Source organism: Ambystoma mexicanum, chromosome 4q (genome assembly GCF_040938575.1).
Source record: "Ambystoma mexicanum isolate Mex_15411 chromosome 4q, UKY_AmexF1_1, whole genome shotgun sequence".
In the NCBI taxonomy this organism is placed as follows: Eukaryota; Metazoa; Chordata; class Amphibia; order Caudata; family Ambystomatidae; genus Ambystoma; species Ambystoma mexicanum.
Window position 1 is genome coordinate 1,002,451,176 of NC_090928.1, and position 25,928 is coordinate 1,002,477,103.

The window sequence follows — 25,928 nt, forward strand, 5'->3', positions numbered from 1 at the left end:
TCAATTCCAGTCTTTTTCAACATGACAATGAATAGTGGCACCCTATATTGCATTTGATGGAAGTCCCTTCTTTCCCCACACTTAGATTTTGAGACACAAGTTTAACATGACAGGTTTAGAGATCGCCAGCTTCTGACAGAGGTGAGTAGAGGTATGGTGCCTATTTTCAACATATTTTTCCAAGCAAGCATCTTTAAATGTGGATTTTCTTCTGATAAATGTACTTCTGCTGACATTGTATTTATGTGGATTCTTGAAGTAGAATGATGTTTAACACCCAACAAGGAGGTTGGATCTTTTGTGTGGTTTGTGAACCATGATTTTTGCAAATTTGGCGATGAAGAAAAACGGATTTCCAAACAGCTCCGTGTTTCTTTTGAAATCAGCATTGCTTTTTCAAGTAGTTTCAGGCTACTTTTTGGGTAGCCCAATGGTGGATTTTGGCAGTTGTGCCCTGTGTTACCACTGACATAGGCAAAAGTGGATTGGCGGCCTATTTTTCAGGTTTTTCCTGCGCACTTCTGGGTGATTTTAGCATGCATAATGCTTTCCAGCGGCCATTCTGATGTTCCTGATGCACCCAGCACACAGTAATGTTGCAGGGCTTGGACTAGTGGGTTAAAACATCCCACAAGACCCCCCTCTTGTGATTTGGCGTTGGACGTCCATCAATGGGAATTCGCAAGACTGGGATGTCAGTTTCATCTCTTCTGATTCCACAAATGGCAAAGTTCATCATCTTTTCCTCCATCAGGGGTGGATTGATCGGTTCTCCTTGCCCAGTCCTGATGTGAGTATGGAGCGATACTCCGGGCCCCTTGGATCTTTGCCGTCATTCCCGGGTAGTCCTCCTTGGGTAGTCTCCATGGTTTCCAATTGACATTCCCCCACCACTATTAATGTAGTGGGGCGGACACATACATTTTGATGAATCAGGACACATTTTTATATTGTAAATCATGGAATATATATGGAGTATTTTATAGTTGGAGTTTTATGGAGCTGGAGTGGCCCCCTCTGGGCTTCCAGAAGACTCCCCCAGTTGCTGCAGTGCATGCCTAGGATGGCAGCACTTTAGTTGGTTAATTTGGACCCACTTATCTTCCCCCTATGCCAAACTGCCTTTGGGGATGCGGATTTTGTAGGCGACTGGTGAGATTTTGTCTACTATTTCAAAAGGACCCCTCCCGGTAGGCACAAATGTGCGCTGTTTGGCCTGGTTCCTTTGGAAATTGTATAAGTAGATCCGGTCTCCTACATTGTAGTCTTTCCTGGTAGTCTTTAACTCATAGTGGGTCGTCATGCTGTCTGCAGATCTCTCTAGATTTCGCTGAGCATAGGCAAAAGCATGTTGAAGGTGTTTTCTTAGATTTTCAACATACTCATGAGTTGTGGAGGCATTAATCAATGTCTGCTCTTGGGTTCTGTAGAGCAGATGCTGGGGAAGCACCATCCTGCATCCATTCATCAGCTCAAACTGTGACATTTTAGTTGCAGATGAAGTGGTAGATCTGATGGCCATTAGGACAAGAGGTAATCGAATATCCCAACTTGTCCCAGAATCCGCCACAAACTTTTTTAATATGCTCACAATTGTTTTATTGTATCTCTCCACCGCACCACTAGAGGCTTGTCGATAAGCAATGTGTAGCTTCCTTTTGACCCCAAGTATCTCCCACATCTTTGTCATTACTCCGGTGGTGAAATGGCTACCTCGGACTGACTAGATCCTTTGGGGTAGTCCAAAACGCAAAAAGATGTGGTTGATCATCAGGGCAGCTGCTGTTTCTGCTCTGCAGTTTGGGGCCGGGAGACATTACACCATTTAGTAAAGAAGCATGTCACGGTCAATATGTACTTATTTCCCCTAGAGGAGCGAATCACGGGCCCGATAAAATCAACTTGCAAATTTGACCATGGCAGTGTCATCCCCCTTTTTTGGAGAGGTGCACGGTGTGTGAGGGATGTTGGCTGAAATTGTGCACACACAAGACACCCCTTCAAGTATTGGTCGAGGTCCTGCCCCATGTGTGGCCAGTATGCAACCTCTCTTAAGATTTCAAGTGTTGTATGAAACCCCCTATGACCGGCTGTGGCCGCATCATGGGCGTGACTTAACATCAGGCTTCAGAATGAGGTAGGGACCACCCACTGATCATGGCCAGCTAGGGATCTCCACACCAAGAAACCGTCTTAGATTCAGAGCATTTTTGGACATTTCATCAACACTCTGAGGTCGTCTTTCCCAATGTAATCGGTATCCGTCAGGGGAAAGTTCTCAGGGTCCTCAATGTGTTGATAAAACTTACCAATTATTGGATCCCCTTTCTGAGCCGTAATCAAATCATCATCTGGGGTCTACTTACTCCATTGTGCCTATTTTTCGGGCGCCAACTGGGGCGCCAACTGGGCCCCCAGGCCCTCCGAGCGTCCCTCTCCCACCCGCACCCTCTTCCTGATTCCCGCCTCCCAACCCGCCCATCCCCGCTCTGATTGGGCCGTGAGCCCAGGTTGAAAGGGTCTAGCGACCCTCCTCGCACCGGCCCCTGCATTCACTGCAGGCAGCCGGCGTGAGGTGAGGAAGCCCATCCGGGCACGCCGCCTATTTTTCGGGCGCCAACTGGGCCCCCAGGCCCTCCGAGCGTCCCTCTCCCACCCGCACCCTCTTCCTGATTCCCGCTCCCCTCCCGCCTCCCAACCCGCCCATCCCCGCTCTGATTGGGCCATGAGCCCAGGTTGAAAGGGTCTAGCGACCCTCCTCGCACCGGCCCCTGCATTCACTGCAGGCAGCCGGCGCGAGGTGAGGAAGCCCATCCGGGCACGCCGCCTATTTTTCGGGCGCCAACTGGGCCCCCATGCCCTCCGAGCGTCCCTCTCCCACCCCGCACCCTCTTCCTGATTCCCGCCTCCCAACCCGCCCATCCGCGCTCTGATTGGGCCGTGAGCCCTTCATCACTTGTCCTCCCAGGGCAGCCCTCTGCCCGGCAGCCCCAGCGGCTAAGGGCCCCGAGGCCAAGGGCGGCTCCAACAGAGGCGGCTCCAGAAAGTGTCTGCAGGTGTCCGCAGGGGACGCCAAGGAAGCCAGCAACCAACTGACACCAACAAAAACCGTGAGTGTGGCATGGGTGGGGAGTAGAGCAATCACTCTACTCCAGAAAGTTCCTGCCACTCTAACTTACCTATCAATGGCCTAGACTGCTACAGACCTGCACCATGCATTATTAGAGAGATGTGACCACCAGCCCAAACCTATTAATGGCGGGACATCAAACACTGCCTGCAGTATAATGCTAACCATACCACGAGTGAACCACAAAGACGAGCCTGCGCCAAATCTAGACAGAAACATGATTGTTAGCATGGATTCTCAAGTTTTATGAATCCTAGCATGTCCACACTTAGATAGAATTGTGACTGTTAGCATGTCCACATTTGGATAGAATTGTGAATGTTAGCATGCCCGCTCTCAGATGGAATTGTGAATACTGGCATATCCACACCTAGATAGAATTGTGAATGTTAGCATGTCCACACTTAGACAGAATTGTGAATGTTGGCATGTCCACTCTTGGACGGAGTTGTGAAAATTAGCATGTCCTCATATGGATAGAATTGTGAATGTTAGCATTGTCCACACTTGGATATAATTGTGAATGTTAGCATGTCCACACTTAGACAAAATTGTGATTGTTAGCATGTCCACATTTGGATAGAATTGTGAATGTTAGCATGCCCGCTCTCAGATGGAATTGTGAATACTGGCTTATCCACTCCTAGATAGAATTCTGAATGTTAGCATGTCCACACTTAGACAGAATTGTGAATGTTGGCATGTCCACTCTTGGATGGAGTTGTGAAAGTTAGCATGTCCTCATTTGAATAGAATTGCGAAAGCTAGCATTGTCCACACTTGGATATAATTGTGAATGTTAGCATGTCCACACTTAGACACAATTGTGAATGTTAGCATGTCCACACTTAGACAGAATTGTGAATGTTGGCATGTCCACTCTTGGATGGAGTTGTGAAAGTTAGCATGTCCTCATTTGAATAGAATTGTGAAAGTTAGCATGTCCACACTTGGATAGAATTGTGAATGTTAGCATGCCCACTCTCAGATGGAATTGTGAATACTGGCATGTCCACACCTAGATAGAATTGTGAATGTTAGCATGTCCACACTTAGACAGAATTGTGAATGTTTGCATGTACACACTTAGACAGAATTGTGAATGTTGGCATGTCCACTCTTGGATGGAGTTGTGAAAGTTAGCATGTCCTCATTTGAATAGAATTGTGAAAGTTAGCATTGTCCACACTTGGATATAATTGTGAATGTTAGCATGTCCACACTTAGACACAATTGTGAATGTTAGCATGTCCACACTTAGACAGAATTGTGAATGTTGGCATGTCCACTCTTGGATGGAGTTGTGAAAGTTAGCATGTCCTCATTTGAATAGAATTGTGAAAGTTAGCATGTCCACACTTGGATAGAATTGTGAATGTTAGCATGCCCACTCTCAGATGGAATTGTGAATACTGGCATGTCCACACCTAGATAGAATTGTGAATGTTAGCATGTCCACACTTGGATAGAATTGTGAATGTTAGCATATCCACACTTAGATGGAGTTGTTAATATCCGCCTGCGTCGCATCTAGATGGAATTATAAATGTTAACATGTGAAAGATGCATTAAGAAAGCGTGCCCTATAGCCTCTCCATAAATTTAGAAATGTGCCCAATAGCCTGTCTGGTAAACTGAATTTAGAAGTGTACCCAAGATCCTCTGTGACAGTTGCATTTAGAAGTGTGCCCAATAGACACTCTGGAAAGTTGCATCTAGAAGTGTGCCCAATAACCTCGCTATGAATTTAGTAGGGTTCCCAATAGACACTCTATGAAAGTTGCATTTAGAAGTATGTCCATTATCCCCTCAGTGAAATTTAGAAGTGTACCCATAGCCTCCCTGAGAGTTGCATTTAGAAATGTGCCCAATAGTCTCTCTAGTAAATTGAATTTAGAAGTGTTCCCACACCCTCTCTGGAAAAGCCTCTCTGAAAATTGACTTAATAGTGCGCCCAGAATCCACTACGTAGAAAATTGAATTTAGAATTGCGCCCAATAGCGTCGCTATGAAGGTTGCATTTAGAAGTGCAACCAATACCCTCTGTGAAAGTTGATTATAGAAGTGTATCCAATAGACGCTCTGTAAAGTTGAATTTAGAAGTGTCCCCAATAGCATCTGTGAAAGTTGACTATAGAACTGTATCCTATAGACACTCTGGAAAGTTTCATTTATAAGTGTGCCCAATAGCCTCTAGTAAACTGAATCTAGAAGTGTGCCCAATAGCATCTCTGTGGAAAACTGTATTTAGAAATACGCCCATTACCCTCTCTGGGAAAGTTGCAATTAGAAGTGTGCTCAGTGAAAGAGCATATAACCAATCATACCACACCACCATGCTTACTCTCTCCTTACATCACCACTCAACTAGAACACAGAGATACTATGACACCATTCGGTATAACTGTTCTCATACCAACATTCTGCCGCTTACTCCACATCATTCTATGTAATCACTGCGGTTCCACACCCCCAGCCAGGCGTTTTCCTCAGGCCTAACGCAGCCACATCCGTTCCGGATAAATCCTGCCAGAACGAACACATTCTCCTGATCTCTCAACCACAACACCTACCGCTAAGAAGCAGCTATTACACGAGTACCGCACGAGCTGCACACATACCCGGTGCTCACACGCACCTTTTGACTCTCCCTACTCTCTCTACTGATCTGAACTTCGGTTCCCAAGGGCGTTCAACCTACAAGCGCCTTCAGACCATACCAATGGTATATAAGGCGCTATATAAGTGCAAAATAACAATAACAATTTGAGAGATCATTGTGAGCATTTGTCTGGGATCTAGTGATAGCAGTGACCTGGATTTCCACCAACAGGGACTCGATCTCAATTAGATCCCCTTGAATGGCCCCGGATTTGGCCAGCTGATCAGCTAAGACATTTCCAGTTTTGTCTGGTCCAGTTTTGTCTGGTCCCTCTACTTTAGAATGACCCTTGATCTTTTTCCAGTAGATGGTCATCCAATTCGAGGCAACCAGATCATCAATATTTTGAATTAATTTCCCATGTTTCAAGGGTTTGTTATTAGCACATAACATGCCTCTGGTTTTCCAGTTAACCAGGTGCTCCATGAACCCGTTCCGTACATAATCTGAGTCTGTGATTATGACCAATTCGTGGAGTTGATGTTGGACAGCAGTGAGGATGGCTTGATGCACAGCCATCAACTCTGCCACATGATTACTTCAGGAACTAATCTTGTACCCAGCGGAGGGTTCTGGGGTCCCATTCACCCATGCATTCCCTAAGCCGGCCAAAAGTTCTTTTTCACCCTTGTTGTCAACATGGTTAGAGCATCCATCCACCCAGACAGTGGGCATTCCCTCACACTTGTCTTCTTCAAAGACTTTGTGTGGGGAATTTAGGTATGCCTCCATGTTGTCCTTGATTTTTAGACTCTCGTCCTCGAGACAGTTTTCTCTGGCACAATCATGCAAGTCAGCCAGACCTTGCGCAAGGGGACTGTTCTTCTTTTGGCCATTTCTGACCTCCACAGGAAAGCCTTTCATTGACAGAATCCAGGAAGTAATTCGGGAATTACTCACATTTCCGGCCCAGATTCTGTCACTTTGGAGATATTGCAGAGGCTGGTGTGGAGTCTCCACTATGATGTGTTCCCCCTGGATAAACGGGCGGTAATTCTTCAATGCCCACACCATTGCCAGGAGTGCCTTCTCACAATCGTTGAATTTTTCCTCCACAGAGGATAACGTTTTACTTGCATAGGAGATTACTTTATTGACCTTGTCATGCTTTTGGTATAATACTGCCGTCAAGCATGTATTTGAGAACCCTGTCTCTAAAAAGAACTCCTTGTTTTTGACAGGGTAAGCTAGGCAAGGCACTTGTGAGAGGCTTCTTTTGAGTTGTCTTACTGCCTCGGCTTGTTCTGGACCCCTCTCCCACTTGACCCCCCCTTCAAAAGATGAATCAGGGGTCTTGTGATCTCTGCGTAGTCCTCAATGAACTTCCTACTGTACTTAGTCAGTCCAAGGAGGCTCCTTAGTTCCTGCAGAGTTGTGGGGTCTTTCAATTCTGGAGTGCTTCCACTTTCTTTTCCTGGGGACAGAGACCCTGAGGAGTAATCTCATGCCCCAAGCGGAGGCGCCGCTGCTCTGGTCGCTGGGTGTTGGGTATCTTGCATCTTCTGCACTAAGTGTTCCTCGACAGTTTTGATGAGAACATCATCTACATAGTCCAGGTTACCCCTCTCGCCCAGGTCGGGCATGGCCTTATGTGGAAAAATGTTGAATTAATTGCCAGAGTTGATGTATCTGAAGGGAGTCCGGGTCCATGTGTACTGCTGCCCCCCAAAGGTAAAGGCCAGCTTGTATTGGTCCTCCCTACTGAGAGGCACAGTCCAGTACCCATTTGTCAGGTCTATTGCAGTGAATACCTGTGACCCCTGGATCTGGGCCAGCCCTTGGTCAATGTAGGGAAGAGGCCTTCAGGAATTATGGACCCGTTTGTTGAGCTCCCTAAGGTCGGCATAGAGTCTCCACTGGCGGTTTGGCTTCAATATCCCCAGCACCGGATTATTGAAGGTGCTGTGCTCAGGACGGATTATCCCACGGGACTCAAGGTTCTGAATTATTTCAGTAAGGGACTCCATTGATGCGAGAGGCAAGCAATATTGCTTCACAAACACTGGAGTCATGCCAAGGTCCGTGGGAATTGTTGTGTGGATGTCGGTGCGATCACAGTCATATGAGTCCACCGCAAAGAGATCTTGAAAATCCAAGAAAACTTGTTTCAATTTTTGCTTCTGCTCCAGAGTCTCACAGGCATCAGCTAGGTTCAACCATCTGCCTGAAGCCCGGAAAGACTTCTGGTTTTGCTATCTCAGCTGCCTCCTCCAGCTGGGTGGAGCAGTCCCTGGTCAGAGTGCTGATTTGGACTGGTGGCTTCAGGTCAGACAGGCAGCCCTCATGGACCTGGAAAATCACCTCATCCCTCCTGAAGTCACAAGTCACATCTTTCTTAACCATATGGCAGGAAGTGTACACCAGGAAGTTCCCCCCATGCCAGGTAAATATCCTGTCTGGTGTTGTGTTGTCATCACTGTCACTGTCAAAACAGTCCTTGGAGATTGGTCCTAACAGTTCATTGCCTAAATCAATGGAAAAATGTCGGTCATCAACCGCCATTCCAATAATGGTGCCTGCGGCTAGAGTAATACTCTTTAATTCGCTGTTATCCACCTCCATTGGAATGGTGTCATGTTCTATATTGACTAATGGTGTTGGGTTTACCCCCAACCTTTGCTGTTGGAGAGAAGCATTTAGATGAATATAGGCATAAGGGTTTTTCAATTTCTGTCCTCTTTTAACTTTCACTTCCAGAGAGAATTGTCAGGTCCTTTCTGGGATGGTGACTTTCCCTCCAATCTGAATTTCAACTGCATAAAGCAGCAGTTGAGCTGACCTAAATGATTTCTGTGTATCATCAAAGCGCATGGGATTATCCGCTAATCGGGACCAAGCTTTGAAGTTTATTAGGTCCAAACTAATGGCAAAGCGATTGAGAATGTCACTGCCTAAGTAAAAGGAGGCAGTGACGTCTCATACGACCCAACAATTATGGACTATGCTCTTGTTGCCTATGGAGATTTTGAGCATACACCTGCTTGGCAGGAGATGTTTGGAATTGGGTGTTTCCAGATCCATTTCCAAATTGTCTATCAGTCTAAATGTGGGAATGGCTGGATCTTTTGGGAGTTGGCGGAACATGGCTTCGCTGATGAAGCTCTTACCGTTGTTCACACACACTCGGGCGAGAACAGAGTCCTTCCCATCATTTAACTGAACAGGGATGAACAACTGCTCTCCAATTTGCTGATTATCAGCCAGGCTCTGAGCTGATTTCACATCTTTCTGGACTATATGAGTGGGAGTGTTTGATTGTGGATTGGTAAAGAATTTCAGAGTGTTTCCTTCCAGTGTGGAATGCCACCTTAAGCTGGAAGGAAAGTTGATTTTCAGAAATAGAGAGGACCCCCCATCACCAGTTTGTTGTCCTACTGCTATTACTGTCACGTATGGAATTTGGTTGTTCTGGAAGTGAAATTCTACTTGGTCAGATTTTCGTTCAACCATGTGGCAGTTGCCGTTTAAACTAACATGGTTGACACTCTGTTTTAACTTTATTGGTAGGCTAGTCTGGGTACAGAGGACCTTGTTTACACAATCTATTAGGGGGGACAACCTTCTCAGGAGGTCATTCCCCAGTAATCAAGGGGTGCCCTCTGGAGTCACAACTATGACCAAGTGCTTCACCTTGTGTCGCCCAATTTTAATGTCCAAATCCGCAGTCGCCTCAATGGGAATTTCCTTCCTGTCAAAGTTCTGAAGTTCTCCAGGAAGAGGGGTGAGAGGAATTTCGTAATTCTCCCCCCTTCCTGAATTCAGTTTATCAAAGACCTTTTTGGACAGAAGGGTAGCTTGGGATCCTGTGTCCACCAGTGCCAAATTTGTACCCTGCCCCTGTACGTGAACCGGAGCATAGTATCTTCCCTCCTTCTCCACAAGGGGCCACAGATAATGCACATTTTTGGTCAACTGGTGGGTTAATTTTCTAGTTTTGGACATTGAGAGAGAAGAGATTTGGGCAGAATTCTGTGGGGAGTCTTGAGAATCTGAAAAGAACAGGTGGCAACTAGAGATGGGAGAAGTTTTGAGTTCTCCTGGTTCTGGTTCTGGGGCGCCCCCCTTTTTGGAGGCAGTCACCGGGATGGGTGTGAACCAGGGGATTTTCATGTTGTTGGTTCAGGGGTTGGATGATGGGCGGCGCTACCTCAGTCCCCACATCTACCCAGTCTGGTTTTGAATCCTTTGGGACCCATTTTTCTTTGGGAGGAGTTCCCCCATCTCTGAAGGAGAAGATCCTTTTCCCAGGATCCGCTGAGGATCCCTCTCCTTCAAATTGGAAGACTTGTACCTCCTCCTCAAAATGGGTCTTTTTCAGTTCTTTGTTTCCCCCCTCTGCACTTTGGGTGGCAGACTTTCAGGGGCAGGAGATTTTGGTCCAGTTCCTGGGTTTCCAGGGGCTTTTTACAAGTGGGAAGGAAGCCTCCTCCAAGGCTTTACAGCCCCCTTCCCATGTGCCTCCTCCCTGGGAACCGGTGTATTGTCGGGGTGCTGCCCCGCCATTGCTCTGGAGCACCAGGTCCAGAGTTTGGGGCAATCTGTGCCGGTATGCTCATCTGAGGGTTCTGTTGAGCCCTCAGCATCCGACACTGATCCTGTGCCATGTTTTGGACCTGGCGCTCTAGCTGTGAAACCCGCTCAGGCTGATACAGGGTTCTCATTTCTCCCTTGGGCTGATCCCGGGAAGTGTAGCTATCCCTTCTCTGATCATACCCCGGGTTTGGAAAATGTGAGTACCCCTCTACCCTTGGCCTCCCCTCTCCCGGATTAGGTTGTCTGGGCTCAGGAAATTGGGGCTAGAAGGATGGATGATTTTGGGGTTGGAAGTTTTGTGGATTCCTGGGGAAAAAGTTCTGCCCAGGATTTGGGTAATTTCTGCCCTCCTGGGGGAAGTGAGGAGGGAACTTCCATGGGTTAGGTGCTGCTTGCTTCGATCCCCCCTTTGGGCTGGATGAGTGCACACATAACCCAGGATGGGTCTGTTCCCCTTGTAGCGGGGACTTGCATAGTCAGGGGAGTGAGGGATTCCATTTGTGGGACTACCTCTGTGGCTCCCTGTCTGTGACGGCCCAAGGGCCTTCTGTGCTTGGGATTATTCTGATTTTTTTTTGCAGGCAGGTTTTTAGGCCCCCCATATCCAAATCCAAAATGGGGGCAACCTTCACCTCTGCCAACTTGGCAGCAGCAGGAGTGTTGGTTGGTTTGGGTTTTTTAGGATTGTTCTTGTTTTCTATGGGCTTTTGTACCTCATAGATCCGGTTGGCATGTTCAATGACCCAGTCTAGTGATCTTTTCTCATGAAAATCTCTCACTAGCTGGGTCATGATGTACTTTGGCAGAGCGTGGAAGAAAGTATTGACAAATTATTTGCTGTCCGTGCGCACCCTTCTGCGCAAAGGCACGCTTTAATTCCTGCACAAATTCTTGTGGGGCCTGATCCTCCCCAAATTGTAAGTTGTAGGCTGCCTTGCGAGCCTCTTGGGGATTTCTGTGTACAGAAAAATGATTGAAGATGGCCTCCCTATTTGTGGACCATCTAGAATGATTTTGGTCCTCCAGCCCCGCAAAGAAGCTGGAGTATTCTAGTGAGAAGGTCCAGTTCACATACTGAATGCACCTACTGCTATCTTTCAAATGGAAAGTTTCCATCATCTGCTCAAGTAGTTCTAAGTGCTCCCAAACAGAATATTTGGCGTTCCTAAGGCGTGATGACGCTCCTTATCACCTTGATTTGTTTTAAGGGGTCCTTAAGCAAGGCCCTTTTTTACCTTATTGGCCTTCTTGGTTCGGGTAGCCCTGGTCCAATCCTCCTCTGACTCAGAGGCACTGCTCCCAGAGGTTCCCGTCTGGTCTTCTGGGTTCTCCCAGAATCTGCGAGCCTGGGAATGGCTGGAAGAATGTGGGGACCTAGTCTCTTGTGTCCTGGGGCGTTCAGAGGAGTCTTCTGATTCCTCCTTGCTCCCAGGATTTGATGGGTACCCCCCCTACTGTCTAGCTGGGCAGAGGTTTTCAGGATGCCCTTAGTGGGCCTACCCTCATGGAGTTCCCCACTAAACTTCACAGTACCCAGATGCCCGTCCATCCATTCCTGGGAGGTACTGGTCTATGAGCCCCATACTTCTGATTGGATTGAAATCTGCCGTCCTCGTGGCCCTGGGCTCATGTGTGCCAGTGGGCATGGGGGTGGCAGAGTCCAGGGACTGGGAGAGATGAAGGCCTCTGGTACTAGGGTTCCTGAGGTTATACTCAAGTGTTTCCCTTTCCCAGCGAACCTCACCTCTATCAGCCCCTGCTCCCTGTTGCCATGCAAGGACGTGAGTTTTCTGTTCCTCAATCAAGGCCTTACTCGTCTCTATCAGTCTCTCTTGCATGGCTACCTGCCTGTGGAGCCTGTCATTGTTCTCACAGAGAGCCTCATTTTCTCTCTGTGCTTCCTGGGTTGTTTTTGATTACTGGGCTAGTCTTTGCTGCAGGAGGGTTACCTCCTGAGTCCTGTCCAGACTGGCCTGCTCCTTCCTTGCCAGAGCATCTTCCACCCTCCTCGTGTGCTCTAAAAATCTTTCATGCTCTTTTTGGAGGTCACCCAGTCCCTGAAGGGCCAGGTGATTTTCTTCTACTTTCCCTTTTAAGTGATAGACTACCTGGCCTAAGGTGTCCCTTTCCTGGGCAAGAGCCTGCCTCTGTGCCACCAGGTCATCCCTCTGTCTTTAAAGCGCACCAGCTTTCTGGCGCTCTTCATCAAATTCTGCCTGGGTATCCAGGTATTTAAAAATGAATTTATTGCTTTCCTCTTTCTCTCTGTCCAGTTGGATTTGCAGGTTGGCTACCTGCTCTGTGCATGCCCTGTTAAAGTTTATTTGTTGCTCCAGCTTTTTCTGGCACTGCAGTAGGGAGTCCAAACTTTCTTGGTACTCCTTCTGCAAGGCCAGAATTCTGGTATCCTGTTCTGCTTTTTCCGGTTGCAGGATACCCATGTCCTCTTTTATTTTGACTATATACTGCCTACTTTTGTTTTCTGACTCCTGGCTCCTCTGCAGCCTCTGCTCAGAAGAGTCCAGATCAATTTGGGCCTTTTCTAATGCCATCAGTTACCTACTTGCCATATCTTGGCCTTCAGCATATTTATCCTGTATAGCTCCAACAGATAAATATACATATGCCGCTATCTTGGCAATCTTATTTTGCTCATCCTTGGCCTTAGGGGCCATATATAGTTCACTCAGGGCCACATGTAAGGGACCCTGGTCTTTTCATCTATCTAACCCTGTTGCAGTGATCTGTTGTGTGATTGCCTGCAACCACACATTCTGGTCCTGCTCAGTCCATTCACCTCTCACAAATAACTTATGTAAAAGGTGTTCTCTAGCCATATTGATGTCTACCAATGTCGCCATTCTGGAAATATTAATTTCCTTCCTGACTTACAGAGGTTTATTTTATCTTTGCAAAACAGACCGTTTCCTTAGAGTGTTCCCTTTTGAGGGGTGCTTTTACAGTGTAACACAGCGTAGTAGCCCAACAGGATTTATGTATCCTGTCAGTTAGCACACTGTATTAAGCTGCACAAGTGGTAGTTCTAATCCAGAATTCCTGCGACGAGCCCCCAATCTGTAAGTGGTTTTAACCCAGCACTCCAACTAAGTCAATGCCTAGCTGTAATGCCCAGCTGGAACCCTTATTTATATATTTTTATGTCAAAAGTTCTTTTATTTCTGGATGATGTACCCTTATATAACACCCCTCTCTTTGAATCCCCCTGGTCTCACTGAACCAAGAAGAAGGTTGTTTTGCAAAGTTTAAAAGATTTATTTGATGAATTGAACAATATATATATATATCACACTTTTATGAATATGAACAATATCTAAATATCACACTATCCTCTCCTTTTGGTGGGAAGGAAAAGGGTGGTGTGTTCTCAGTGGGGGAAAACCTCTTTGAAGTTTAGCTGAATCAAGTTACCTTATAGTACCTTGTGACATTGTTCCTTGTTAAAATTAAAGTTACAATTTTTAAAATAAGCACACATATCTCCAATTCCAGTCTTTTTCAACATGAAAATCAATAGTGGTACCCTATATTGCCTTTGATGGAAATCCCTTCTTTCCCCACACTTAGATTTTTAGACACAAGTTTAACATGACAGGTTTAGAGATCAGCAGCTTCTGACAGAGGCGAGTAGCGGTATCGCGCCTATTTTCAACATATTTTTCCAAGCAAGCATCTTTAAATGTGGATTTTCTTCTGATAAATGAACTTCTGCTGACATTGTGTGTATGTGGATTCTTGAAGTAGAATGATGATTAACACCCAACAAGGAGGTTGGATCTTTTGTGTGGTTTGTGAACCATGGTTTTTGTAAATTTGACAACCAAGAAAAATGGATTTCCAAACAGCTCTGTGTTATCTTTTGCAATCAGCATTGCCTTTTCAAGTAGTTTCAGGCTACTTTTTGGGTAGCCCAATGGTGGACTTTGGCAGTGGTCCCTTGTGTTACCGCTGACATAGGCAAAAGTGGATTGGCGGCCTATTTTTCAGGTTTTTCCTGTGCACGTCTGGGTGATTTTAGCGTGCATAATGCTTTCCAGCGGCCATTCTGATGTTCCTGATGCACACAGCACACACAGTAATGTTGCAGGGCCTGAACTAGTGGGTTAAAACATCCCACAATCTTGGAACAGTTGGAGGCCTGGAAACAAGAGAAGATGTTGGTAATGCACACATGTACTGCAGATGCATGTCATCCAATGTTTGTATATTAAGCATCTGAACAATGAGGCCCTCTGGGAAGACCAGGGCACTTATCCACTTCCTTGTCCATTCATGCTGTCTGTTGCAAATCCTGAATTGTGCTCCCAGCTCTGGCGAATGCCATGGAGGATGGTTAGAAACGAATAGCCCGAAACAGAGCCGACAATTTGGGGCCCAAGACCTAGGTTGCCCAGGCATTGTCAGTATAGCTCCAGTCAGACATGGCACCATGCATACTCTGCAACATTCAATACACCTTTGCATATTTCTCATACCATGAACCAACATTCCTTGACTAATGCCTCACAGAAAATAGCAACCACTTCTGCTTAGGGGGGTGTACAGGGCTTGGAATGTGCTGCCTGCCTGATCCTGGGAAAGCACAAGTGAAGTGAGGGCCTTAGAGAGGGCTCAGGGACATTACTGGCCCTATACGCCTCCTATGTGGAGTTGATTGCTATTCGCACCCCAGGGTTCAGCCGGGATGCAAATAGTTGTATTTCTTTTTTTCCGGGAGATGTGCTCCACGCATATTGCATGAGCCCAATCTCTGGTATAGAAAAACAAGATGGCTGCCACTGTAGTAAATAGAAAACAGACTTAAGGGGTCATCACGATTTGGACGGAGTGGTAGAATGGGGCGGTAATGCTAATGTGAGAGGATGTGCAATGTGTGGCTCCTTGGATGAGAACAAGATATTTGGTGGATCTTGCACTAGAACTGGTTCAACGGGAGCACTACATATTACATGGCATGCTCTTCGAAGTTGAGTGACCTAGAAAAGGCAGCAGACTTTGGGCTCAGGTACAGGAGTTTTTCAAATACATAGAACATTCCAGAAAGATCAATGAACTTCTGGTGCCTTGGTATCATGTTCTCATTGCATTTGAGCAGCCATTTATTGAGAAAACTATTTCAATCATGGTTTAACTCATACCCATTATTCCTAATGATAAGGTCAAGGAACACAGAGACCATACAGAGTGAAACACCTTTCTTGATTTTCTGAGAGAGAGCGCGCTAGAATTCTCACCAGAGGACAACATTCATGTATTTGAATCAAAAGATCATCTAGTTTGAAGATTATTTACATTTAATGGGGTTTCCTCAATTCCGGCCTCTTAGAAGAGACTTTATTTCTTTACTTTCATATGTGTTATGAACCAGAGGTCATCTTATACATGACCCTTTCTTTTTTTTCCACTGCATGCCCCACTGCTTAACATTTCATAGTTCTGAACAAGAGGCTGTTAGCATTGATGATTTGCAAGCTAGTAGATGAACAGTCAAAGTAAACGTACGTGAACGGGGAGACCTATGGAATACTGTGGTTTTTGTTCTCTTTTTTTGCAATTCCCAATAAAAATAAACATTACTTGGGCTAACTAAGACTGCATTGCCCATTAGCGTGTAAGACTTCCAAGCAGAAATTACCACACCGCCTACAATATTGTGTTCTTAACCACAATGCACCTCAGATTCAGCTTCAGTTTAAGGGCTGTCTACACAAGACATCATGCATTTGGCACCCAGTAGTTCCACTTACAGCAACGGAACATTGTTAGAAATCCATTCAAATGTAACTTAGTTTAAACCTGCCTACTTAACCAGGTTCACACATATTTAATGTACTTCTTACTCACGTTCCTTTAAACTTCCTTCCAATGTGTGATAGATTCCATCTGCCCTATGTGTATTTCTCCAGTACTTTTCTTTATTTAACTGGACTGTCCACTCATTTTGGACTCCTTTGGCTGTCTGAAGCCTAGAAACTGCTGCTCTCAGCTTCTTATGTTTCTGTAAAACGACATCCTTTCTACTGACACACTTTACTCCACTATTGCGGGAGGGGGATAACTACAAAGGTCCTCTATAATGTATATGTGTAGGATGATCTCATTACAAATGCACTGCCACATTTGGTGGCATGGGGGAATACATTGTTACCTGCCTGCAATTTGTTTCTGTCCTGTACTGAGAGCTACTGTACATGAAAGTCCTACAGGGCATTAAAGTTAAAGCCCCATATCTTAGGTTGGAGTAACATCATTACATCAATAATACCTGTTTTAGGGAGCTACACATTCCATTTCTGGAACCTTCATGGAATTTGTGATGATGAGAAAACCTGTAATCAAATCAATGATAATGTGATCCTACAAATAGTTATTGTTGCCTCATATTGAGCCAGGATTATTTTACATAATGTAATTTGTCTTGGGGAAATCACCTGCCAACTGATTGACAACTCTGATGGGTCATGCTTAGGATGTTTTGCTTCAGGAGATGTCCCTGGCAGTGACAGCATGGCATAGAATTCTTTATAGTGCACCAATGTTAAATCAAACATGATAAGCATTATTATGTGCCTCAGTGGCCTACTTTGATGGTTTTAGTCTCCATATACTTTCTCAATGTGGACTTACAATTTTTCTGGGTGTCAAGGGGAAAGTAAACATGATAAGTGTTATCGTGAGACGAAGCTGGCCTACTTTGGTGGTGCCAGCCTGCATATATTTTCTTACTATGGCATGCCATTTATTTACTGGGTGTCAAGGGTAAAGTGACCATGATATGTGTTATTATGTGGTTATACTAATATATATTGGTGGCTCCATGTAATAATGTCCCCTCAAAAATATTGCCATACAAAACAATCGCCAAAAATTGCTGTTTTCTGTGGGGACATTATTAAATGGAACATGCGGGGAACATACCCCGCAACCCCCAAACCCTTTTTTATTTTTCATGGGAAGCGGGGACACTCCCGCAACTCCCACTGCCCCTGTCCCTATATATATATGGTCACCTATATAATGTTGCCACAACCTTTTCACAGCGACATTATATACGGCGACCATATATATAGGGATATTATTACCTGACCATATTGGTGCCACCAGTCTGCATATACTTTCTTACTGTGACAAGCCATTTTCTATTGGGCATCAAGCTTAATGCAAACATGATAACTGTTATTACGTGGCTAGACTGGTCAACTTTGGTGGCATCAGTCTGCATATATTCTTCTTACTGTGGAACGGCATTCTTTACTGTACATCAAGGGTAAAGCAAACATGATAAGTATTATTATCTGACTAGACTAACCCATATTTGTACAGCCATCCTGCATATAATTTTTTACCGTTGCATTGTATGTTTTTTTTTTTTGGTTGGGAAAGCCAATGGGAGTACGTTCCTATATGGTAATGTTGTCATATATTGGTGCAGCTTGCATGGGCATATATGGGCATATCTACATGAACATATTTTGAACACTGTGTGGCTTTTTACCCAATGTTTCACAGAAAGTATGCTGTAAGATGCAGTATTTGAAACTATTATTTTTAACATGTCCAGGATTAAGGAACCCCTCTGAACATCTTTTGGATGGCATGGCCTTCTTCACTATGCTTAGTCATTCCTGCATACTTGGGGCAAACATTTGTGTGAAGAATTAACGGCACAGATATACTGCCTCAATTTAAAGCAAGAGATGCTAAAAGAAAACATTATTTGAAATAGATATACATTTTAATCGGTCACTGGTGCCCCTAGCAGATAATATTCAACAAATGGGAAATATAACCATCCCAAAGACCTTTGCATATATTACCCCCCGAACTGGGGTTTTATCAATGCCAAGGAAAGCAGGAGATGCCATTAACACCAGTTTAAAATGCAAAATGTGATTCTTTAAACTAAGATGTTACTTGCTTTCAAATGGAGCACAAGTAAACACCACCATTGCTTTGATTTCATCGTAATGTTCTTTATTTAAATACATTTGATTTTTGAGGAAACCACAGGCCTCATTACGAGGTTGGAGGCAGCCATGGAGCTATTAGCTCCATGGCTGCCTCTAAAACCCTTCCGACTCCACCCTGGTGAATGGAGCAATTACCGGTCCATTCCGAGATCGGAGGGACCGGTAATTCCCCATTCACCAGGGCCATTCCCCATTCCCATTTGAGCCCCCATAGGGCTCAATGGGAATGGGGAAGGCGCTAATAACGGTACCGCAAACTGTGGTACCGTTATTAACTCTAGAGTCCCTTTGCGGGTCCCATCTTTAACGCCTGCAAAAACCAGGCGTTAAGGAAGGACCCACAAAGGGAACTCATAGTAGGGAGGTAAGGGATTACCGGCACCAGTGCCAGTAATCCCTTACCACCCACCTCGTAATGAGGCCAATGGAACGGTTGCAATAGTAAGGGGAAGTGCTGTGTACGCTGCCAAAATCAGGAGGAAGATTTCCTGAGCTTCATGTTTTCTTTCCAAATATATGGTGCTGTTTGGTGGAGAATAATAATCTCTTCAACTTGTATGTTTTAGTCATTGTTGTGCTGAGTGTATCTTCAGTTGCTTTCTAATACGTTTGTTTGTTCTGCTGTAGCAACATATTTGTGTATGCCTTCAAAATAAGTAAGATGTATTGATTTTAATTTTCATTATTTTTTTTTTACTTTACATATGTGATTATTTTTGTGACAGTTGTTTTAATGGATACATGATTTTATTTTAAATAAAGCTAAATGTGACTGAACTTCAGGTTGAAGAGTTTTGTTTTCAGAGGGTATTAGTACCTCCATATTTAGATTAAATATATCCATGAACTTCGATTACATTGTGCTCAGTAGATGGAATCCCACCATCATGACATTGGTTATGGGATTAAGGTGCTTGTTTGATCACTGGTACAGCTTTCACCAAACCTAAATAATGCTTCCCCTGATTTGGAACTAACTGACAGATGTTTTGTTAATTCATGAAGAGGGGTGACCACTTGCACTCTTGATATTGGTATGAATGCCTGGCCAGTGGATATGATGGTTAAAGATATCCCTTTGGTTAAGTACTTCTGTCTTTATTTAGTTTGGCAGAAGTCTGTATGACTGTGTGTGGTGGAAGGTTCCAGGGCTAATCTGTATTCATTGGTCTACTAAAGCGATGGTTATGTATGGGCTCATGTAGGTGTGTACTTCTAGAGCCATGATCCATTCTATTGTCCTGTCATGTGGATATGCAACTCCTCAGAAGTCTCTCTGATGATCGTATGTCTGTTGATAAGTTAGTTAGAGAGGAGGCATACAGATAAACAATTTTTGATAATCTTGTTTTGTGTTTTTAATGAATTCACTTATGCATATTAAAGTTCATAGGCCATTCGTGTGTGCTTGTGTAATGATCACTAGAGTTGAAAAATGTTAACTGTGATCATCCTCTTGGTTACCTCAGTTGCTGAGTTTTAGTCCTTCAAAGAGTTTCCTTCCCTTTGTGATATAGTGGTAAGAGTTCTGTTTTTTTCCAGATGGTTATGTTTCCTTCTTGGAATAACAGTTTTTTCTACTTCGAATTCAAATGATGAAGGAAAGATCTGATATAATGGCATACCAATTGTTTAGAGAGTGGCTTTTGAAGTTGTTCTTGGCTTCTTCTGCAGCCAGGAATGTAAGGAACTAGTGTTGGCAACAGTAAAGACAGTCACAAGTGATCCTAGTTCAAGGGTGTTTATTAAACTGCAAAGTTAGGTTGGAAAAATGCCTAATCTAAACATAAATCTAAGATGGGAGCAAGCTTCGACCAACAAATAATAATAATAATAATAATAATAATAATAATAATAATAATAATAATAATAATAATAATAATAGTAATAAATACAAATAATAATAAGGCAATCCTAGTGGTGTTGTGTCAAATAAAAGGGCCTATACTAAGAAAAACGTATTGCCAATCCTTATGCTGAGTACAAAAGAAGTATGGGACAATGTTCTTACAAAAGCAAGAAGTGTTAACAAATGATAAGTCAGGATGTGGTACTTGGGGTCTCCCTTTTCCCACAATTACAGCATGGGACAAGGGCGAACTTTGGAGCACAGCACCCGCTCGAGCTTTCCCGGGACGAGCTAACAGTTCTGCTTTCAGCAATCATTCAGTGGTTAAGTCTCTTTTCTATCAAAAAGACTCTTGCCTCCGTGGGCCTGATGTATTCATATTAACAAAGAATTTGTTTTCACATATGGCTTGGATAATGTCTTTCACCTATGGATCCCGCTCTTCCTGGAACAGATCCCTTAGAAAGTTCTTTAATGATACTCAGACCTTTGATAATTATGTTCCCTTGTTTTCGACGCCCTGTGGTTCAAATCATAAACAAAGGTTCAAAGTTCCTTCTTGTTTGCATGTAATCTTCAGGTGATGGCTGCTCACCCTTTGGATCTCCCTCGTTCAGGCTCAGACCTCTTGGGCATTCACAAATCTTTGGGTGATGGCTGTCTCCCCTTGTTTCTCCCTCATTCAGGTTCAGACCCTTCTGGCATTCACAAATCTTTGGTTGATGACTGTTCAGCCCTTGGATCTCCCTCGTTTGGATTCAGACCCTTCTGGCATTCACAAATCTTTGGGGGATGACTGTTCACCCCCTTGGATCTCCCCCATTCGGGTTGAGATCCCTTTCACTTCTTCACCTCCCTCGTTCAGGTTTTCTATGGCTTTCACTACAATCTTCTTTGTCACCGGACATAATCTTACTGTCTTGTTAAACAGTTCAATGTGGACCACCCTCTGCCGGGTTCACTCTTGTCAACACACTGTATTTTGGGACTTAGACTTTGCCCCCTTTTATTGGCATCCCGTGTTCGGTTCACTCTTGCCAATCTTGTCAATCGTGTGGCTTTCTCATTCAACTCTTACGATGTGGGATTCACTTCCTTTAGTTTCACAATCATCTGTTGGTTAAAGACTGCACTGAGGATTTTACAAGACCCCTCTATGACCACTTTGACCCCCTTCTCGCTTTTCCCAAGGCCTTCTGGTTATGGTAGTTTCAACAATGTTATAATTGCCCAGAGTTTCCTGAGTGAGCACCCACGTGGTGCCAGACTCCTCTGTTGCTGGTTTTCCCCCTTTTATCATCAATAGTTTGTTTAACCTTTCACAGTTCAATTAGCTGTTTGCTACATTTTTTTCAACACAGTTTGGTTTCTTATTGACTCTCCTCTTGAATCACTGGCTGTGATGCACCACTTGGCTTTCTTTCTCTTTGGAGGCAAGGTTGGTACTATGGAGACAAGTGTCTCTCCCCAGCTTGGTTATCAGCGGCGGAGAGTCTTGTGTACCGTTGACATCTGCTGCAACATACGTTGCCTATTGTTCACCATCTTACGATTCCTTCTGCGGAGGTTTCACAGGCCTTGGCCGCAAAGGGCAAGGACGCTTCTCTCCTTGTTACCATCTTGGTATGCACTCCTCCTCTTGAACTGCCGTGCTGAGTTAACTTCCTGGACGTGCGGTCTGCCCTGCTCATATTGCATTCCTCGAGCTCCACCTTTTATCCCTGCAGGGAAGTGAAAGGACCGTCAGGTGTTTGTCATTCAGGTCAATTGTCTGACTTTGCCTTACCCTGTTGTTGGGACATGTCAGATAAACAGTTTTGTTAATTTGTCTGTTATGGTGTGTAAAAAGGTTTGTGTCAGAAATAAAGCAAGGGGGATTGTGTTTGATCCAAATAGACTGTGAGTGTGAACAACCATAATCATAGGGATGTGAAGAGGAATGATTGGGAGTGTTCGGATAGGAAACAGAAACAGAGGTAGTCTGGGAGTTGTGTTTTTTAATGTAACAGGGTTTGGGTTCCTGAGGGATTTGCTGGCTATGCAGGGGTCATTAGATTGGGGAATAACAGAAAAAGGAGGATTCTTCGAGTCGGGGTGTTTGAGGTTAGTAATCCTAGTGGCATGGCTATATACGGAGGGATCGTTAGATCACCACCAGAGGATTTCACTCAGAGGAAGGGAGATAGATGTCATATAGCCTATAAAGTCTTCAGAGGTCTCGTCTTCCTCTTCCTCTTCCCCAGTATAATACCGCGTCTCACCTGAGGTCTTTCCCTGACTACAACCTTTGATTCCCCTTTCCGGATGATTCTCTCGTTTCTGTCCACACCTGGGGTTGGGGTCTGAGAGCACTGGCCCTTCCCAAGCCACCTGAATAAGGGATCCTTGGGGCAGGTCAGGGAGAATAACCGCAGTTTTCTGACAGGAAGCAGGAGTACATCAATTAACATGACAATAGAAATAGACTGATGTAAATTGGAAAGAAGGGGATATGGTGACATGCTTCCTCCCACCCTAAAGGAGAGAAAACCTTAAAAAATAGACCTCGCAAAAAAGACAACATGAACTTGACTTTATAACCAAAAAGGTTTTTGATGGAGAGGTTTTCACACATTAATCTTAAGGGATCCCTCCAGTTTTGCGTTGGATCTGGCCAACTATGCTGGTTGTCATGCTGGTTGTGAAGGATATAACATAAGTATTTCCTGAATCCATCGATCACAAGGAAAGGGTTATCACAGGAAAGTTGGGCCTTATGGTTAGCCAAGCCCCATACATTCTGGATGTGCTGCTTATCGTTGTGTAACACTTGGCCTAAAAATAAGGAATGAAAGTCAAAAGGTGAGTTAATCCACAGAGAAAAGATTTAGTTGTAGCCTCAGAATGAGTTGCGAGGAATGCATATGAATGGCAATATGCTTTCAGACGTGGGGGAAAAGTAATACAGATGGATGCTGGTGTAAGAGTAATAAAGATTTTGCACTGAAGCGGCTGCTATGCGAGGAGCGTTAGTGTTCCTGGTTAATGCTGCAGTATGAGCATTCTCTGATGTGATAATTGGAAGGTCTGTAGTTCCAAATAGGGCAATACTCTCTCATATCAACCTTGCCAGTTTAAAATTGTTTTTGAGTAACTGGGAAGACACCACAGAAGTCGGTACTAAGTCTCTTCTTAGGGTATCCAGCTCGGGATTAAGTAACAATGTCCTTTTTAATTTCTTGAAATTAAAAAAAAGACTGATTTAGAAAGACCGCTCAGAGACAGCTCCAAACGGTCTTTCTAAATTAAACTGTCAGGCCCCTGCCGCACACGAGTGTGCACAGGGGATGACAGGCGCGGACAGACAAGGGAAGTCGAGGGAGTTAGGTAAGTGTTTCTGGTTTGTAATTCATGTGTGTGTGTGTTTGTGAGTGGGAAGGGCAGCCGGTAAATATGTGTTTGTGTGACTGTCTGTGTGGGAGGGGAGGGAGAATGTGTTGGGCAGGGAAGGGACGGTGGGAGATTTAAGGGAGGGGTTTGTCGGGAGAATCCCCTGATTTTATAGCAATCCCACCAGGTTGTGAGAGAATGGGGGCATGATCGCCTTCCAGAGGAGTGAGAGGGGATTCAAAATGTCATGTTTTGGCATTTTGAAGGGCACACAAAATCGGCCTAAAGAAAGCGGTCTTTTTTGTGTTCGCCCTTTAAAATGCGGAAACATCACATAATACACAATAAAATTAAAAAGATTATTTCTGCACATTGGCATTTATTACAACTAAATATGCCTGAATTAGCAAAACCCATCTTTGCTTTTAAAAAAGGCAGAAACATTAAGAATTGGGTGTCTAAGGCGGACAGAATTTCGGTTCTTGATAGTCAACCCACTATCACTGCCATGTGGGGTATGCCACCGATTAAGGGACATTACCCTTGTGGTAATTGTACGAACTGTTCTAGTACGGTGGCTACTACGGCAGTTAAAATTCATGGAAGAAGCTGGGAATTGAGGCAACACTCCACTTGCCTTAGTGCTAATGTTATATATGCCATTGTATGTCCCTGTAAGAAAGCATATATAGGGAAAACCTCAAGGGCGGTGAAACTTCGGATTAGCGAGCATAAATCTAAGATTAGAACAAGTCAGCGGAATGCTCCTTTAACGTTACATTTTTTAGAATTTAACCACAAGCCAGAAGATTTGAGATGGTGGGTATTGGAAAAGGTGTTGGGCACTGATGCAGCGAACACCGCTGCACGCTTAGCACAAAAGGAACAATGGTGGATATATCACACCAATAGCTTAAATATTGGGCTTAACCAACAAGAGGAATGGAATTGATTTCCATTTTTGGACCTACTGGATCCTCATTTATGGAGCCTATATTGCCATACAGGAGACTCTTATAGTCCTTTTTCTAGCTCTTGTACTCCGGGACCACTGCATAGGATTTTTTGGTCCTTCGTTTGTGTCTTAAACACCGATCCGAAATAAAAGAGGGACCGCCGTTTTACACGAGATCCGGTCGATCGTTCAGCGGATGCAGAACATCTTCAGTAATGAGACCATGTCAAGGTAAGTTAATGTGCGTTAGGCACGCTATGTCTAGGTAGTTAGACAGTTCTCGCTTAACTAGAGCTAACTGGGTTTCTTTTCTAATCAGACCGTCGTTTTAATAAAGACAGGCGGCGAGCCACGAAAGCGGTGTACCGCTCGAATCCCATGGGTACGGCATTACTATGGACTGACTTCAGAGTGGGAGACACTCATTTTCAAAAAAGGTACTTAACGCGTGCCTGTCCTTAGACAATTGTTCATAGAACTTCTTTATATTTCCAATATAACGACTATTGTTTTCCGATTTCTTTAGGAAATTCAGTATTAGACCTTAACCAGAGGCTGTTGGAATACAAGCCACAGGGCGAACCAAATGGAGGTTTGCAGGTAGGAGGGACGTTTGCGAATTTGGAAATTGCAATTAGTTGTTGACTATAGGAGAGTCTTCAGGTGTGACGGGAGTGGGCTGTTTCAGCACTAATGAGAAAGTGAAGATTTGTTTTTTTGAATCTTACAATAAGAGGTTTACAACACTAGACTAATTAGGTCAGTTTAGAATTTCTGTCATAATTGGTTAGATTTATTCCAGTATGTACATGAAATGGTGGTAAATGAGATGTCTACCTTGGAGTTAAAGTCATATGGATGCTTCAAATTTGGATGTTATATATAATATTGTTAAGAGGAAACACTGAGAGGGGTGATTATGGTTTGCATTTTTAAACAATATATTGATCTATTGTATGTTTGTTTGTTTTTAGAAATATTTGTTAAATGTTCATCCAATCCTGATGAAGACTTACACTATCCGTCAAGTCGAAACTATTTTACCAACTGGGAAGCTTTTTCGTAAAGAAGAATGATTTGTTAAGGCACCAATAGTCGATACATTTTTTGGATTGAACTACAATTTTGTTATATGCGTGTTTTGTATTTTTGGAATTATCATATCCACTATGAAAAGAAATGCACTAATGAATTAAATGACATTTCTTAGGGCACTTTAGTATATTTATACAAATTTTTAGATGTGCAAATTAGTTGAATGAATGTTGTTGAATGGCTTAGTAGCAAAAGTTTTTATTATGATCTAAATATATTTGTAATATTGTATTTTATGTAATTCTAAATAAAATGAAAATGATAAATTGATTTATGTATCCATTTACCCTCTTTCTAAGTGTTTTCCTCACCTCCTGGTACCATTTTTTGTATAATATTATATGTTT

At 44.0% G+C, this 25,928-nt stretch overlaps 1 protein-coding gene across 1 annotated transcript in view; it reads left to right on the plus strand.

The window, feature by feature from the left end:
* The window catches only part of KCNK2 (potassium two pore domain channel subfamily K member 2), an 845,778-nt gene that overhangs the window by 587,521 nt on the left and 232,329 nt on the right, over nt 1-25,928 (plus strand). The gene's annotated exons all lie outside the window — the stretch shown is intronic.